Source organism: Rhinopithecus bieti, unplaced genomic scaffold (genome assembly GCF_001698545.2).
Source record: "Rhinopithecus bieti isolate Rb0 unplaced genomic scaffold, ASM169854v2 scaffold_47952, whole genome shotgun sequence".
NCBI lineage: Eukaryota > Metazoa > Chordata > Mammalia > Primates > Cercopithecidae > Rhinopithecus > Rhinopithecus bieti.
In genome coordinates this window covers 376596-388570 of record NW_016820098.1, presented here as the reverse complement: position 1 = coordinate 388570, position 11975 = coordinate 376596, and the positions used below count along the sequence as shown (strand labels likewise).

At 44.4% G+C, this 11975-nt stretch overlaps 1 pseudogene; it reads right to left on the bottom strand.

Annotated features, from left to right (window-relative positions):
• Positions 1-307: 307 nt before the first annotated feature.
• Positions 308-1106, bottom strand: LOC108520176 (60S ribosomal protein L5 pseudogene; annotated as a pseudogene).
• Between the last annotated feature and the right edge of the window lie 10869 nt (positions 1107-11975).

Here is an 11975-nt window from a genome sequence, read left to right as displayed (position 1 = left end):
TTCCCCCCCTTCTTTTTTTTTTTTTTTTTTGAGACGGAGTTTAGCTCTTGTTCCCAGGCTGGAGTGCAATGGCGTGATCTTGGCTCACTGCAACCTCCACTTCCCAGGTTCAAGCAACTCTCCTGCCTCAGCCTCCCGAGTAGCTGGGATTACAGGCACCTGACACCATGCCTGGCTAATTTTTTATTTTTTTAGTAGAGATGGAGTTTCAGCATGTTGGCCAGGCTGGTCTCGAACTCGTGACCTCAGGTGATCCACCCACCTCAGCTCCCCAAAGTGCTGGGATTACAGGCGTGAGCCACCGCACCTAGCCACACCTCTTCTTTTTAACTTCTTTCTTGGGGTTCTTCTCATAGACTGGATTCTTTCATATAGCAGCATGACCTTTCTTATACATCTCCTCTATCATGTCTGAAGTTACGCTGTTCTTTATGTATTGAGAGAACTGTTTCTTGTAAGCATCTTCATCTTCCTCCATTAAGTAGCACATGTACTGCAACACTCTGGCCCGTGATGTACTTCCCGTGTATTTCTGCATTAAATTCCTTGCTTTCAGAATCATAACCAGGGAATCGTTTGGTACTGTGAGGAATAGACAAGCCTCCATCCACAGCTCCCTTCAGGACACTAAAAATTTTATTGCCAGTGGTAGTTCTGGCAAGGCCTGCATCCAAATAGCAGGTAAAGGCGCGTGGCTGACCATCAATGCTTTCCACATTGTATTCATCTTCAGTCACCTCCACTTGGCCTTCATAGATCTTGTCCATGCCAAACCTGTTGAGAAGCCTGCAGGCCAACAGCAGGCTAGTACAATATGCTGCAGCATCATTTGTCAGGCCAACCTTCACACCATATTTTGGCAGTTCATGTGCATATGCTGCAGACTGTCACATCCCCTTCTATACAGGCATAAGTAATCTGACAAATGATATCTCTGTTACACAAACTATCATCCTGTATTTGGGTGTGTTGTATTTATTTTTATTCTGTATCACCAAGTGCTTCTGAGCATAGTAATCAGTTTTACCCTCTCGTTGTCTTCTAAATTTCACTTGGTGTCTCTTAAAGTAGGCCTTATTCTTAACCACTTTAACAACAAACCCCATCCTGTGGAACAGAGACCCGCATCCGCTGCTCAACAGAGACCTGCAGGCCCAGCAGTGTTGGGAGTGGAAAAGGCACAAAATTCAAATGTTTATTTCAGATAAATTTAAAGAGGGAAAGAAATATCCGCCAAAATGTTACCTCCTGGAATTAACTGTCACACTTCTCTGTTTCCCCTGAGACTGTCTATAGGCATGTACAGTATATATGTGTATATATGTTTGTGCAGATGTATTTCTTTAAAGAGCATCATTGTGTACCTATGCACACATAAAAATATAATTTTAACACCATTTTGATGACTGCCTGAAATACTTTTATAACAGACTTGTCTGTGCCACAAGTTCTTGGGAAAACAAATAATCATAAGAATAATATCAATTGATATAAGAATATTTGTCAGTTTATTTAATAAATGCTAGGAGGAAGTCTGTTAAATTTTTTTTATAATTTGTATTGGAGTGCCTTAACTGTTTAATATAGACTGGAGGGTGGTAGAGCGTACAGGTGAAGTGTACAGGCTGAGGCTTAAATCTCAGCTCCCAGTTCCCCATTTGCTGTGTGACCTTGAGCAAGTCGCTTATCCTCTCTGTGCCTTGGTTTCCTAATCTATATAAAGGGGAATAATAGAACTTAAATGAGTTAGTCCATGTAAAGTGCTTTAGATCAATGCCTGGCTCCTGGTAACACTTAGTTTGTGTTACAAGATATATTTGTCTGTACTCTATAAACATTCAAGTTGCTGAGTTACTTAGTCCAAGAAAACTCCAAGCCAGTCTGACACAGCTGAAGCGGTTGTAGGGGAATGTTTCGGGCTGATTCCTGGGGTGGGAACTTGGAGTCTGTATTTTTACAGAACTCTTCAGGTAAGTGAGTCTTAAGGTCAGCCGGGTTTATGAACCACTGGGTGAGAACACTGGGCACAGTTGGACAGCAGTTGGTGGTGGGCGAGACTGGAAAGATCCAGGACAGTGAGTTTGAGGTGGCCCACCCAGACACAGTGGCCCTTTGTAAGCAGCAAAGCGGGGTGATATGATATTTAAAACTGGAACTTTGTCAGCTGAGAATCAGTTGAGATAAAGAAGGTCAAAGCAACGAAAAGGTGGAAAAAACCCACAGATAGAGTAGGTTTCTCTCTGAAGTTACTCAGTATTTTGTGCGGGAATATTTTTTCTTCTTTTTGTTCCATTTGGTTTTGTGTATCTTATTTTTAAAAGCATGCAGAGATACATTTTTTCCTTCTTGTGATAACAGCTAATATTTACTTAGTGTGTGTCATGGCTGTGCTAGCAGTTTTTAAACTTTCTTCATGTAATCTTCCAGACAGCTGTATGAGGCATGTACTATTGTTTCCACTTTAAAAGGAAAAAACTAAAATTTGGAGATGTTAAATAACTGCAAAAGGCCCATATCCATTTTTCCTTTCTTCTTTTGTAATGGAATTCCAGCTTTATTTGCAGTGTACACATCCAGTGAAAATACATTTTCCAGTAGCCCTGGCAGCTATGTGTGGCCATGCGACTAAGTTGTAGCCAAAGAGATGCAAATAAAAGAACTATCCAGGGCCCCATGGGAAGGTTTCTTATAGGGTATTGATGTGGCTGTGAGGTATGTCCTTATTTACCCTTCTCCCATCCTGCTTTCTGGTGCTTACAATGCATATGTAAGCTTTGGCAGCCATCTTGAACTTTGAGGATATAAAGCATGTATTCAGTGGTGGTGGAGGGGTGGAGGAAGACGGCACTTCTGCCCCCAGTGACCAAGGAGCTGCTATACCAGCCCTGGGCTGCCTAGCTCTGACTTCTTTTATTTGAAAGATATATAAACTTTATTTATTTATTTATTTATTTATTTATTTATTTATTTATTTGAGACAGAGTTTCACTTTTTTGCCCAGGGTAGAGTGCAATGGCTTGATCTTGGCTCACTGCAACCTCTGCCTCCTGGGTTCAAGCAATTCTCCTGCCTCAGCCTCCCAAGTAGCTGGGATTACAGGCACTTGCCACCACGCCCTGCTAATTTTATATTTTTAATAGAGATGGGGTTTCACCATGTTGACCAGGCTGGTCTCTAACTTCTGACCTCAGGTGATCTGCCCGCCTCTGCCTCCAAAGTGCTGGGATTACAGGCGTGAGCCACCGCATCTGGCCCCTGAAAGATATATAAACTTTTATCTTGTTGAAGTTGCTCTTATCAACATACAAATATGATCCAAACCATAATACTGGCTTATGCTTATATTACTTATACTTCATCAAAGGTAACTATATGCTAGACACTTTTCTTGTGGTTTCTATATACTGACTCATTCCGTCCTCATAACAGCCCTATGTGTACATGTGGTTATTATTCCCATTTTGCAAATGGGAAATTGAAGCAAAGAGAGGTTATGTGGCTTGCCCAAAGTCACACAGCTAGCAGTGGCAGAGCCAACAACACACAGCTAATAAGACTTCAGGCCAGGTGCAGTGGCTCACGCCTGTAATCCCAGCTTTTTGGGAGGCCAAGGCAGGCAGATCACCTGAGGTCAGGAGTTCGAGACCAGCCTAGCCAACACAGCGAAACCCTGTCTCTACTAAAAAATAAACAAAGTAGCCGGGCGTGGTGGCGCATGCCTGTAATCCCAGCTACTCAGAAGGCTGAGGCAGGAGAATCGCTTGAACCTGCAAGGCGGAGGTTACAGTGAGCAGAGATCACGCCACTGCACTCCAGCCTGGGTGACTGAGTGACAGTCCGTCTCTTAAAAAAAAAAAAAACATTTCAGTAGTAGCACATAACTGGCCCTAGCTCCAGCTTCTGAGTATTCTCAGTACCAACCTTGTTGCCTCCAAACACCCAAATTGATGCTAACAACAATTATGCTATATGGCCTCTTACATACTCAGTATGAGTATGAGGCTAGGCATGGTGGCTCATGCCTGTAATCTCAGCACTTTGGGAAGCTGAGGTAGGTGGATCACTTAAGGTCAGGAGTTTAAGACCAGCCTGGCCAACATGGTGAAACACCATCTCTTTTTTTGTACATTTTTTGTAAAAAATAAAAAGAAATTAGCCAGATGTAGGGGTGCATGCCCGTAATCCCAGATACATGGGAGCCTGAGGCAGGAGAATCGCTTGAATCTGGGAGGTGGAGGTTGCAGTGAGCCAAGATCACCCCACTCCACTCCAGCCTGGACTCGGTCTCAAAAAAACTCAAACTACAAAAAGCCAAAAAAATTAAAAAAATTAAACTCATACTCAGTATGAATGTGGTATGCTTTGTGGCTTTTCTTACCTAAACCTTACCTTCTGCTTTAATTTATAAAATGGAGGACTGCTAGCTGGTGGCCATGAGAAGGAAACCATAGTCTCTCCTGAAGATTTAAACAGCCTCATTAGGGTCCGCCTTAAAGCCCTAACTCCTTAGTGAAACCTCCAAAAGAAATGTCATGGATGCGTGCTAAAGTTAATTATTTTAAAAAGCATCTATTTAAAAAATGGAATCTAATTTGCCATTGTTTTCATTATAAAATTGTCTTGCTTTTATCAAGTAGGACTCTTTAATAAACAGAATTGAGCCATCTAGCTGTCTGTTCATTCAACAAACAGTAAGCACCTGCCTAGAGCCAGCCACTCTTCCAGGTGCTGGGACGCAGCAGCAATGAATAGACATCACAGACTTGACATTCCAGGCAGGGGAGGCAGCTAATTAACAAATCAATACACAAGAAAAGAAAAACAAATCAACACAGCAAACAAGTGCTACAAAGAGAAGGGGAATGTGCTAGAGGCTTCCTTAGGAAGGGTTTCACTGAGGAGAAGGTATCTGAGAGATGCTTGGAAGCAAGAAGGATCTTCCAGAACGAGGGAACAGTGATTCCCTGGGGTCAGAGTGAGCATGGGATGCTCAAGGGACAGACAGAAACCCCATGTGACAGAAACACAAGCCTGGAAGATTGGCCTGAGATGAGGTCAGAGAGTTAGGTGGTGACAGATCATACCAGACATCAAGGCCAGTTCTGGGACTTTTACTCTAAGTGAGAGGGGAAGCTATTGGATTGTTTTAGACAACATACTGGATCATCATCACCCTGGGTATTGAAAAGCCCTTCTTATTTTTGGGAATCACGAAACTTACGGCACATCAGGCATCAGTTCCATTATTGAAGCCACAACTTAGAATTGAATAGAAAAGATGGTTTCTCTCCCCTTCCCCTGGCACTTACAATGTCAATCAGATGCTCCCACGTGGGACTTTGAATCGTGAGATCATCTTCCAAGACATAAGGTCAGTTAGAAATTATTAGGGTGGCTGTGGTGGGGTCAGGAGCGCCCAGGAATGAGTGTGCTGTGGCAGCAGAGTCCAGCGTAAGGCAACCAATGTCCACTGACACCTGACTGCCCATATGTCTCCTGCAGTATGGTATCAGTGGCATAGCAAGCCGTCCTGGGAGCTTTGCTGTGACAGCCTTACTTGGTACCTTGTTCTCCAGTCTTCCTCTTGATTCTCTGAGCTCCCTAGTCGCTTTCAATAAATCCCTTCTCCGTTTAAACATTAGCCAGAAGTTGTTGTTTGAAACCCAGCACCTTGACTAGTATAGCTGGGGAGTGAGCCACATTTTCAAAAGATAACTGGTAAATGGAAAATTGATTTCAAAAGTCTCCTAAATGGAAAATGGATTAAAAGAGTTATCAGCCATTGGCCAGTCAGAAACAGAAAACACTGTAGGTATTTCAGTAAATACAAAGAACTGGTTTCACAGGCATTAGAAGGCTGAAAGAGTAAAAGAAAAAAGGAAGAGGCTAGGTAACCTAGGGATTAATAACTGCAGGAAGCAGCTCTTGCTCCCAAGGCTGAGGAACAGGAGGGAACAGGTGGAGTTGCCTGTACTGAGGAGCTTGGAGGAGGGGCCCCACAGGGCTGGTGCTTGGATTTCTGAGGGCGGCTCTGCCTGGCTCAGATCTCTAATGAGGGGGTTGCTGTCTGGCTGGTGCTTCCACCAAAGGGGCGTGGCTCTGCAGGTGCTCAGACCTCCCTGGAGTGCAGCCCAGCAGGTGAGGGGGTGTGGCATGGCTGTTGCTGGCACCTGGGGGTTGAGGGGAGGCACAGCAAGGTTGGTACTGAGAATACTCAGAAGCTGGAGCTAGGGCCAGTTATGTGCTGCTACTGAAGTAAAATTAAAAACAGGAAATGGAAAACAAGGTAGAAGTCCCTTCTTTCCTTCTGCTTTCTGATCTCCTTCTAATGCCTCACATTGGAAAACCGAACAGGAAGCCAGCTAGCTGAGAGGTGGAGAGATTTAGTTTGCATCATCCCAACTCCAGGGTTACAGAGAAGAGCAAAGAAGAATATCTTGAAGATCACAGATAAATCACTAGCACAGACAGCATCATGTCCAGTTAGGAGACCGTGACAGTAGCCCGTGAGAGAGAAGATGATGGCCCAGACATTTGGTCAAGCATTCTGGGGGTGTATGTGAGGGTGTTTTGGGTGGGAATTAACTTCTCTTGTTTGTTTGTTTGTTTGTTTGTTTGTTTGTTTGTTTGTTTGTTTTGAGACAAGGTCTGGCTCTGTTGCCCAGACTGGAGTGCAGTGGTGTGATCTTGGCTCATTGCAACCTTCGCCTGCTGGGTTCAAGTTATCCTCCTGCCTCCGCCTCCCGAGTAGCTGGGATTACAGGTGCACATCACCACACCTGGCTAATTTTTGTATTTTTGTAGAGACGGGGTTTCACCATGTTGACCAGGCTGGAGTTGAACTCCTGAGTTCAAGTGATCCGCCTGGCTCAGGCCTCCCGAAGTGCTGGGATTACAGGAGTGAGCTACGACGCCCGGCCTGAGATGCACATTTGAATTGGTAGGTGGAGTAAAGCAGACTCCCCCTCACCAATACAAATGGATGTTATCCAATCAGCTAAAGGTCTGAATAGAACAAAAAGGCTGACCCTCCCACTAGCAAGAGAAAACTCCTCCTGCCTGTCTTCAGGATGGGACACTGTTTTTTTTTCTTGTTTTCAGACTGGAACTGCGTCTCCAGCCTGCCAGCTTTCAGACTCAAACCACACTTTTGGCTCTCCTGGGTCTCCAGCTTGCTGACTACAGATTTGGGGACTCATCAACCTTCATAATCATGTGGGCCAACTCCTTATAACAAATAAATAAATATAGATGTAGATATGAACATAGATCCTATTGGTTTTGATTCTCTGGAGAATCCTGACTAATACAAGTGCCTTGTGAGATGGGCAGGGCAGGTTTATCTCCAGAAAGAAACAAATATGGCAGCTTGGAAGCCTCCATAAGAGGACAAAAATGAAAATGTAGGACTTCACTCATTCCTTTGCATCATCTGTTTAAACCACATTTTCCTCTGTTTATGTAACTCTAAATAATGACAGGATTTCCCATGCTCTTTTTTCTGCTTCCTTCCACAACAGCATCTACCCACTCACCCGGGTAAGACCTTGAAATGCCCTTTCTTTTCTCCCCGATCTAAGTTGTTGCCAGACTTCCAAAATAGCTCTTTAATCCGTTCTTTTCCACATTTCCCCACAATTTGGGCCTTCCTCTTTTCTTCCCTGGAGTACACTCGTAGTGCGTGATTACACATTTGTGGGACTGTTCATTATGTTGGTCTCCCACACCAGGCTTGAGATTCCATAACCTCACTATTGCGACTCCAGCTCTTGTCACACACAGAGGTCTCAAACAGTCTGTTGTTGAATTAACCAGCCTGCCTATCTCTAGTCTGTTACTCTCTCTAATCATACTGCCCAAGAGTGACTTTTAATATGCAAATCTGAACTTTCCACTTCTGTGCCTGAGAGCTCCCTTCAGTCTAGCAGAGGTGGTGAGCTGGAGGCCCTTGACTGCAACTAAAGGTGTTTTGTTTAGCCCCTCAGTGGTTTTGGAATAATTGCCAACTTAAAAAATCTGGGTCTGTCTTATAAATATCGGGAATTCCAGCTTTTCTTGACAATTTCGAAGATTTGCTAACCCTGGGTCTGCACCCCTCCATGGCAACAACTAGCAGAAGCTGGGGGATGGTTATTTCCTTTAGTTGGGAATAGACTCAGTTTGACAGATTTACCTCGATCCCAGCAGGACCTTCTTCATTGCCTTATTTATCCTTTAGGCCTCGGTCTCCAGGATCATGGAAATCAAGTTTACATGTCTGATGATGGCTGCTAGGGCCTTCATGATCTCATCCTGCCTACAGTGCCTCCTGGGCTCTAGATCCATGTAGATTATTTACAGGGGACAGTGTTTCTTCTCCCCTCTGTGCTTTGGTCCTGAAAAGTCTAGGATGCCCTTCTGATGAATGGCCACATCTCATCATCCCCCTGGGGACTCCTCTTAAGCCTGCAGGACTTAGCTTGGTTCATATCCTCTGGGAAGATTTCCTCCTTGGCAGTAGTCATGCCTCCTTTTTCGTTTTTCTTTTTTTTTTTGAGAAGGGGTTTCACTGTGTTGCTCAGGCTGGAGTGCAGTGGCACAATCACAGCTTATTGCAGCCTCCAACTCCTGGGCTCAAGCAATCCTCCCACCTCAGCCTCCTGAGTAGCTGGGACCATAGGTGTGCACCATTATACCCGGCTAATTTTTTAAAAATATTTTTTAGAGACACAGTCTTGCTATGTTGCCTAGTCTGATCTTAAAGTCCTAGCCTCAAGCAATTCACCTCCCTCAGCCTCACAAATTGCTAGGATTATAGGCATGAACCACCGTGCCCAGCCATTCCTCTTCCTAATGTACTATTCACTTAGTTTTGGAATGACTTGTAACCGTATGACCCCCTTCACCAGATTAAAGTACCAATAAAATCACATTCCTTTTGAGTGTTAAATAAATTGTTAACAGCGTCCCTTCACCAATTTGTGGAAACTCCAGTGGCTCACATGAGAGAAACAGAACTGGAAATTCTCACCAGTTTCCAGTAGGCCCATATTTTCCATTGTGGTTGATTCTGTTACTACTCTACAGTGCTGGTATTAAAAGTTGGTTTTGGGCCGGGCGTGGTGGCTCACGCCTGTAATCCCAGCACTTTGGGGGAGGCTGAGGTGGGCAGATCATGAGGTCAGGAGATCAAGACCATCCTGGTTAACACGGTGAAAACCCGTGTCTACTAAATATACCAAAAAAAAAAAAATTAGCCGGGTGTGGTGGCAGGCGCCTGTTGTCCCAGCTACTCGGGAGGTTGAGGCAGGAGAATGGCGTGAACCTGGGAGGCGGAGCTTGCAGTGTGCCGAGATTGCACCACTGCACTCCAGCCTGGGCGACAGAGTGAGATTCCGTCTCAAAAAAAAAAAAAAAAAAAGTTGGTTTTGTAGTCCGGTATGTGCTTGGCTGCTGCTGAGATGAAAGTCGTGCAAGTTAATATTCCTCACTGGTCAAGAGGTCCTTGAAGGGAAGGTGATTCCAGTGTTGTCTTGTTAGAAATCTTTACCTCTCTGGCTTTTTAACTTACAATCTTATGATCATTCTTTTCCCCAAAGCCCACTTTCACATCAGGGCAACTGGGACATGAGTCCCAGGGACTTCCCCTTTGCTTCTAGTGAGTTCCTCTCTGGAGCCTTTTTCTCTTTTCTCACCAGGAGACCTCAGCTGGGACTGCCCCATTTATCAGAGGAGTTATATAAACCTCAAAAGGGAGAGGGTTCCTGGTCTCCATTCCTCCCCTCCCAGGAAGCTTCTGGTCCTGTACGCAGAATTATCCACATTCTCCCCAACAGACCAGCTCTGTACACTGGGACAATTGAGAGGGCCAGGTTATCTCACACTACAAATACTCTGTTCCCTCTTTATCCAGGGCAATGGGTGTCTTCTTCCCTGTATTTATACAATGTAGAGAGGCCATCCTGGTGATTCTTCTCCAAAGATTTCTTCCAAGGTAACTACTGTTTTCTATTTGGAAAGTAGGCTCTGGCAACCTGTGAATACGACAGCTTTTCCTAATAATAATTTTCTAAGCTACATCTTGTCTTAGATGGGGTTCCCTGTAAAATGGACTCAGAGATGGAGATTTATATGCAGACAGGTTTTTTTGGCGTGTGTTCTCAGGAACAACACCTGTAAGGGAGTGAGAGAAGCAGAACTGGGTAAAGGAAGAGTTGAACTGTGGTGCAATTGCAGCAGAGGCCTCAGCTGACTGGGTAACCTTTCAGTGTTTACTCCAGTTGAGACAAGGAGACTGGCCTTGGTACTCCCTCAATGGCCAGTCATTGGCCAGTCATTGGATGCAGACTGCCCCGATCCCAGGAAGGGGCATTAACCTCGGGGAAGACAGCTCCCTTCAGCCAAGGGCAATTCCTGGGGATGGACTCATCTGTGAGTCTTTAATGGGCAAGTGTGCATAGGGAGGAAGAGTGTCTCCATCTTGAAGCAATGAAATGGGCAGTACACCACAGTGTCCACTATAGACCTATGTAGACATAATCTGTTCGTAGCTCTGTCTCCCACTCTGTACTCTAAGCACCTTGCTATGGACTGAATGCTTGTATCCTCCCAAAATTCATGTGTTGAAGTCCTAATCTCTGGTGTGATGGTATTTGGCGGTGGGGCCTTTGGGAGGTAATTAGGTCGTGAGGGTTGTATTAGCCCGTTTTCACTCTGCTATAAAGAAATACCTGAGACTGGATAATTTATTTTATTTATTTTTAATAAATAAATAAAATAAAATTTTGTTTTCCCTCTATTGCCCAGGCTGGAGTGCAGTGGTGCAATCTTGGCTCACTCCAACCTCCGCCTCCCAGGCTCAAGCAATTCTCATGCCTCAGACTTCCGAGTAGTTGAGATTACAGGTGTTCAGCACCATGCCTGGCTAGTTTTTTGTACTTTTAGTAGAGATGGGGTTTCACCATGTTGGCCAGGCTGGTCTCAAACTCCTGGCCTCAAGTTGATTTGCCTGCCTCCACCTCCCAGAGTGCTGGGATTACAGGTGTAAGCCACCGCCCCGGCTGAGACTGGGTAATTTATAAAGGAAAGAGGTTTAATTGACTCACAGTTCTGCATGGCTGGGGAGGCATTGGGAAACTTACGATCATGGCAGAAGGAGAAGCAGGCACCTTCTTCACAGGAGAGAGAGCTTACACGTGAAGCTCCCTTTTATAAGGTAGGAGCCCCTTATAAAACCATCAGATCTCACGAGAACTCACTCACTGTCACGAGAACAGCATGGGGGAAACTGCCCCAATTATCCATCACTTCCCTTTCTCGACACGTGGGGATTACAGTTCCCTCCCTTGACGTGGGTATTTCAATTCGAGATGAGATTTGGGTGGGGACACAGTACCAAACCATATCAAGCATGGTATCCCCATGATAGGATCAGACACTGAATTTGCCATGATCTCATCCTGCCAGCACCTGGATCTTAGACTTCCCAGACTCCAGGCCTGTAAGAAGTAAATGTCTATTGTTTAAAACATCAAATCCATGGTATTTCATTATATCAGCCAGAGCAAACTAAGATACATCTTGAGGGCAGAAGCTAGGAATGTCCAAGAGAGTGCCTGGAATAGAGTATCCACTCAGTTGGTAGACAAGAGATGAATGAACAAATGCAGGTATGAAAGAGTAAATATAAGCCCAACAACACTGTCATTATTATCATTTACATTTATGCAGAGCTTTACATATGCAAATTACTCTGCTAAAATATGTTATAAATATTTAAGTGCTCTAAGCAATAATTCTTAATAAAACCTGCCATCAAAATGAATTAATATTTAGTAGGCACAAACTAGGAGCATGAACCCTGTTATTAGTCAACTCTCCAAGAATGCATCTCCCTTCATAGTAGAACTATTTGGAGGTTTCAGAGCTGGCATCCTAATTCATCTCTTAAATTGCTTTTTATGCCCCCTACATTGTTAAATAAATCTCCTTTCCTT